Raw genomic sequence first — 6,504 nt, 5'->3', positions numbered from 1 at the left:
GCTAACTCTGTGAAGTGGGACAGCTGCCACTTAAAAGCATAGGAATATTTAGACCAAATTAACACAGGTCAGGAGAAGAGACACAGAAAAGCAGATGGAGAAGGAGCTCGTTAAAAAACAAAATTCAACCGAGTAAATTTAAAGATCTATTTGGCTTTATTAAGCTATTCATCTAGCAAGTAGAAAGGTGCTCTGAGAACAGATTTTATAGGAAGAAAAGTGGGGCAAGGGAGCTCTTAGGAAAGAAAAGAAAGGATTATTTTGGGGCTGAGACATCTTTTCTTTGAGAGAAGAAAGGGGAAAGGGGTTCTATTATGTAGATTGCCTCTTCTTTCTATGGAGGATGGAGACAGCCTGTGTGACAGATTACCATATTGGTGATTAACCAGAAAATTCCTTTCTGGTTGATTAAGATTGTTTCTGGGAGAGGTTGAAATTGCAATTAGATCAAGTATTAAATCTAAGTCTGGTATCATGGGCTTTTAAGCACAAGTGATATCATTATGAGACTGTGATTTTTGTTTTTTTTTTTAACAAGCTTTTAGTGAGATAGGTAGACAACCAGCAGAGTGTAATGCCCTGGAAGCCAAGTGAAGAGAGTACGTCAGGGAGAAGGAAAGGTGGACTCTGTACAGTTGTGCTGATGGCCAAGTGCTGTGGGGACTGAGGAGTGATCAATCACTGCTTTTACCACGAGGAGTTATTAGTGGCCTTGACAAGAGTGGGTCCAATGGCATGGAGGAAGAAAAAGTCTTAATGGAGTGGTTTTAAAGAGAAAAAGAGGAGAAGAATTATAGGCAGGAAGTATAGACAATGCTAAGGAGTTTTGCTGCGAAGGTGAGCAAAGAAATATGTTGGTAATGGGAAGGGGAAGTGAGATTAAGAGGGAGTTTAGTTTGTTTTTGTTTGTTTATTCGTTTTTAAGGTGGAAGAAAGAATACATTTAAATGCTGATAGCAGTGATTGAAGGCAAAAAAAATTGACAAGATATGAGATGGGGAAGAGTTGCCCGAGTGATACACTTTAGTAAGTGAGAGAGAACGCACAAGGGAGGATCAGAGCTATTTCTAATGCCAGAGGAGAACAGAGTATGTGGGTGCAGACGCTGAGAGGTGGGTAGATTTTGTGCCTCAGATCTGCAAAAATTCTCTTAATTGTTTCAATTTTGTAAGAAGAGGAAGCCTGGCTGGGAGAGGAGAGAGGGTGAGAGGAAGTATGAAGGCACTAGGGAAAGATGGTATCGTAAATCAAAATTAATTTTAGACCCTAGAATAAAGAATAAAAAGCATTGGCAGCCTGGGAGACACAGATTCAGGTAACAACTTAAATTGCATTCCACCAAGACAAAGGGGAGGCCATCTTTTATAGTAAAAGTTCCAGCCCAGGTTCCCAATTAGGTCCCATTTATGTAAATGAGGTATCCAAATTGTGCAATTCTTATTGGATAGGACAGGTCTAAGCCCATTGGTAGAAAAATGTGTCAAAGAAAGAACATCTAAACCTGTAGAAAAATTTTATAAGAGTTTATCTGAGCCTAACAGAGGACACACCTGGAAGCAAGAAAGACCTCGACAGACAGAAAAATGCTTCCTACAGTGACAGTTTGCAGTTTCATATATACATTTGGAATTAAGGCAGGAACATAAGGAAGATTACATGAACGTGGAAGAAAGCAAGGCAAGGAAATGTCTATAATTGGATTACAGGATAGTTAATAAGATTATGTGCTCTCTTGAGAGTGGTCACGTTTTATAAAAGAGGGGTCTGAAAAAGAGGCATTTCAAAGGTATGTTAACCTAGATGCACAAAACCAAGTAAAAGAAACATGACCGGTGTCTAGTTAACATCTGGTTTCCATTTGTATATATTTTGGGGCTGAATTTGTGTTTTTAACAGTAACCATTCACTTTTCCGATTCTTCTATTGAATTTTTAAATTAGGAATTTTTTTTTTAAATTCTAGAATATTTTTAAGTTCTGAAAACAGTCGAGTGTTCTAATTACATCTACTTAGAGTTCTCGTTATATACTTTTAATAGTTTTCTTCTATTACATCTCTGAGTTCTGCATTCTGCAGTAGCCTTCTATTCTAATCCCTTTGTTCTTTCTCTTTTAAGCAACTGTAGGAATTGTTAAAGATAGTATAAATGGAGCCACTTTAAAATGAAGCCTGTGCTGCCATCCCAGAGGAATTGCTTTGCATGTTTTATGCCTCAAATCTTTGGAATGTTTAAACAGGGCAGAATTACCGTTAGACTGGGCCTAAAGCCACATTGTGTCCTGAAAAACTGTTTGCAAGAATTACAAGAAAGCAGATATTATGATTACTGGACTGATGACTATCGGACTGAAAATTAAAAACATTCCTTAGAATTAACATCACTGTGTATGTTACCTGTACCCATAGAAATGCCTACCTTCTTTTGGTATAATTGTTCCTCTTCCGCTTCTCATAACCCCTTATCTTTGTCTTCTAATCAGAACACTATTTGGGCTTCTGCCTGAATCAGTGCATCCCAAACAGCTATTCTATTGATCTCAAAGAAATGCTGCTGCCTTTCACTTTGAAAGGTCTTTTATCTTTGGGTTAGCAGGGTTTGGAATGAGTCACCTCAAGATATGCCTCTGTGGTATGTGGATTATTTGGGGTTAAAAGCAGCCGAGACCCTGTGGGCTCAAGAGAAATTTCTGCCACCCCGTCCCCTTAACTATCTAGAGGAATTTGAATTTAGAGGCCTTGCCCATAATAAGTGATTGACAGAGATAACCTTTTTTGACCTACCTATATGGCAGGGCAAACTACTCATTACTGAATATGTGCTCTCCCTGCAATGACCTTCTGAAGCCCCAAGGTGACTTACTTCATCCCTGGTTCAGAATGCCATATCTACCTCATTTTCTCTTTCTGCCTCTGAACCTCTCTTGTATGCAGCGTTTCTGACTCTCTCATGTATGTGAGATTCCTGTGCACACAAAATTAAATTTGATTTTCTCTTGTCATTCTGTCTCATGTTGATTTGATTAACCAGCCAAAAGAACCACAGGAAAGAAGGGGGAATTTTTCCCATTCCGCATTTTGCCATTCCCTTAAATGGCTCATAATTACTTTTGCCTTTATCAGGGTATGTGGGACCACCCACACACACACACCGACGCCTATGCAGGACAGCCTATGAGGATCTCATGTGGAATGGATTGACAGGTGTTTTTCCCCCCAGGTGACTAGAGGTGATGAGGCCAGTAAGTTGAGAACTTCTCTTCGGAATCACTTCAAGACAGGCCTCTCAGTCCTCAACCTACTCACTTATTCAACAAATAATTTTAAGACATTTATTGAGTGCCTACTATGTGTCAGGCACTGTCCTGGTGTTTCAACTCCTCTCCAGTGCTGCTGGCAAGAGAAGCAGTTGGTGTCTCTCAAGGTGGGCAGGGTAGGGACTAGAGTGAGGGGAGTGAGACACTCTCCTCTGATGCAAAATTTAAAGGGTACCCAAAAAACTCAGTGATGACAAAAGATACTTTAAAGCAAAAGTTTTTAAAAATCAAAATTTATTTTAAAAATCCATGATGAATAAAATATTCATTTTAAATAAAGGCAAGATCCTATAGGCCAGGATTAGTGCAAGGAGACTGAGGCCAAGCCATTCACAGGAAACCACTTGCCTCACCCTGGTGCCAGTCTTTTGAGCCCCACAGTTGCCTGCCCACATGGGCAGAGAGGGGTGGAGGTCAGGCTCCCTCTCTGATCCTGGGGCTCCATGTCTCCCCAAATCATGGACTCAGTGATCCATAGCACAGGCATTATGAGAAAGCCAAGACTCTAACAAACAGAAATCATCTCTTCTTCACTGAATTAAATTGCCACCTTTATCGTGTTCTGAAATCTTGTGCATATTCTGGTCTATTTCTGACTTTTCTCATCTGTATTTCATATTTTTCAGTATATATCACTAAAAGTTATTTGGCAACTTTTCAATCACTGTAATATGCCATCATCACATATCATCATTTACGTTCATTTCCTGATTTTTGAGCATTATATTCTTTATAATTTTTTTAGTCTTTTTTTAATTAAAAGTAACCTAAGTGTCATGTGACCTAAGTGTCCTAGTCTGATGTGGAACTGTGCATTTTTTCCTGGGCTTTGCAATGATCAAAATACTAGGCATTGAGGACATGAAGACAAGGAATATTTTCTGCCCTTGAGGGGCATATAGAAATTAGAAGTCTATCATGTGACAGCTGCTGGGATGGACACTTACACAAGAATTTCCTGTTTCCAGGCTGGAATAAGGAGAAATGTCATCTGTGTCAGATATGCCGAGAAATGAGAGGAGGCCAGAGCACCTGCCTAGTGATCCATCCAAGAACGAGAATAGGGAGTCTGTATTAGTCAGGGTTCTCCAGAGAAATAAAATCAATAGGAGAAATAGAAAGATTTATTATAAAGAATTGGCTTGTGCAATTATGGAGGCTGGCAAATCTAAAAATCTGCAGGGTAGGGGGCAGGCTGGAGACCCAGGAGCGCTAAGGCTGCGGTGCAAGTCCAGAGGATATCTGTCTGGAGCACTAAGAAGAGCAGATGTTCCAGTTCTAGTCTGAAAGCCATCTGCTCCAAAATTGCTCTGGCTGGGGTTGGGAGGCGGGGAGAGGGTCAGCATTTTGTTCTATTAAGACCTTAAATGATTGGATGAGGCCCACCCACACTATGGAAGGCAACCTGCTTTACTCAGAGTCTACCAATTTAAACGTTAATCTCACGCAAAACACCCTCACAGAAACACACAGAATAATGTTTGGCCAAATATCTGGGTAGCCTGTGGCCCAGTCAAGTTGACATAGAAAAGTAACCATCGAGGGGTAGCTCTATAGTGTAGTGGTTAGCACATCTGCTTTACTTGCAGAAGGTCCTGGGTTCACACCCTAGGTGGAGCCACGGACCACACCCCGGGTGCGCCAGGTCTCGGGTGCTCACCGCTCTTTGGTGGGGAGAAGCCCCGCTTTCAGAGATCCAGTTCTTAAAAGAGAGATGGCAACATCCATAGGTAAGGAGTGGAAAAGGGGGAGGGATATTAAAGAGGGGGAAAAAATAGAATTAAATTAACCATCCAAGCATTTAAATAACGGCAGCCAGACATCCAATAGATAGAGCAGTCAGGACTCCCATGGTTCAGTCCTCAGACCCCTGACTTGGGAGAAATATCTGCAGATGACAGCGAGAGCGAGGGGAAGCTGAGAAGCCAGCAAGGACGAGAAAAAGACCTTCTCACCCTCAAGATGCTGTAATCAAGATTAAGACTGTCTCCCTCAGTCAAATCCCTAAAGAGAAATAATAAAAGTATAAGTTGGTGGGCTCTGAGAGTTCTACTATATGTGGGGAAACTGGTATAGGATTCTCTGTTTGTGGTTCTCATAAAAGACATTTTGTAAATCCCTGTGCAAATAAATGAATATGAAAACTTGATTGAAATGGGTGTTTGGAGAATATATTCAAATTAACCCCAGAAAAGATATTTTAAAACCTAAAATTGAATAAGTTATCAAAGAGTTACAAAAACAAAAACAAAAAACACTTCAGGATCAAACAATTTCACAAGTAAATTCTTTTAAACCTTGACACAACAAAAATTTATTTTACCACATAAACTTTTCCAGAACACAAAGTTTCTAAATTCTTTTTATGAAGCTAGAAAAACTGATTACAAAACCCAACAAAAATACTATAAGATAGTATATAGAAAAGGGTCATACATAAATATGAATGCAAAATCTTACATATTTGCAAAAACAAATAAATAATATTAAAAGAATGGTATCGCATAAGTAGATTTTATTGAAGGAGCACAAATACTATTCAACATTAGAAAATCTGTTATCAAAATTTAACAAATAGAGCAAAAAAATCAGATGATCATCAAGTTATAGTAAAAAGACATTTGACACAATTCAATATCTCTAATTTAAAAAAACATCTTAGGGACAGATGAATACTTTGACATATTAAGAACCTTGTCCAAAAACTCAGTCGGACAATAAGGAGCAATTTCTTCCCCCTCCCCCCTTCCCCTCTTTCCTCCTTTCTCCCTTCCCCGCTTCCCTCCTCCCTTCCTCCTTCTTTTCTTCCTTCATCCCTCCTCCTCCCTCCCTCCCTCAAAGTTGATTTATGTGTAACTTACATATCATAAAAATTACCAATTTTGAAATATGCAACTTGAGTTTTGACTACAATCACATAACCACAGCCATTATATAATAGAATATTTTCATCATCTCAAAAAGTTTCCTTGGGACACTTTAATTCAATTTACTCCCTCAACTTCCTGGCCTCTAAGAACAACTGATCTACTTTTTATCACTACAGTTTTGCCTTTTCTAGAATTTCATGTAAATGGAATCAAAAGGTATTGTCGTCCTTTGTACCTGGCTTCTTAAATGTAGCACCATATTTTTATGACTCATCCTGTTGCATTTATCAGTATTTTTTACCTTTTTATTGCTGAGTAGT

The sequence above is a fragment of the Pteropus medius genome, unplaced genomic scaffold (genome assembly GCF_902729225.1).
Source record: "Pteropus medius unplaced genomic scaffold, Ma_sr-lr_union100, whole genome shotgun sequence".
NCBI lineage: Eukaryota > Metazoa > Chordata > Mammalia > Chiroptera > Pteropodidae > Pteropus > Pteropus medius.
The sequence above is the reverse complement of the archived record's forward strand: the minus strand, read 5'-3'. Positions refer to the sequence as shown.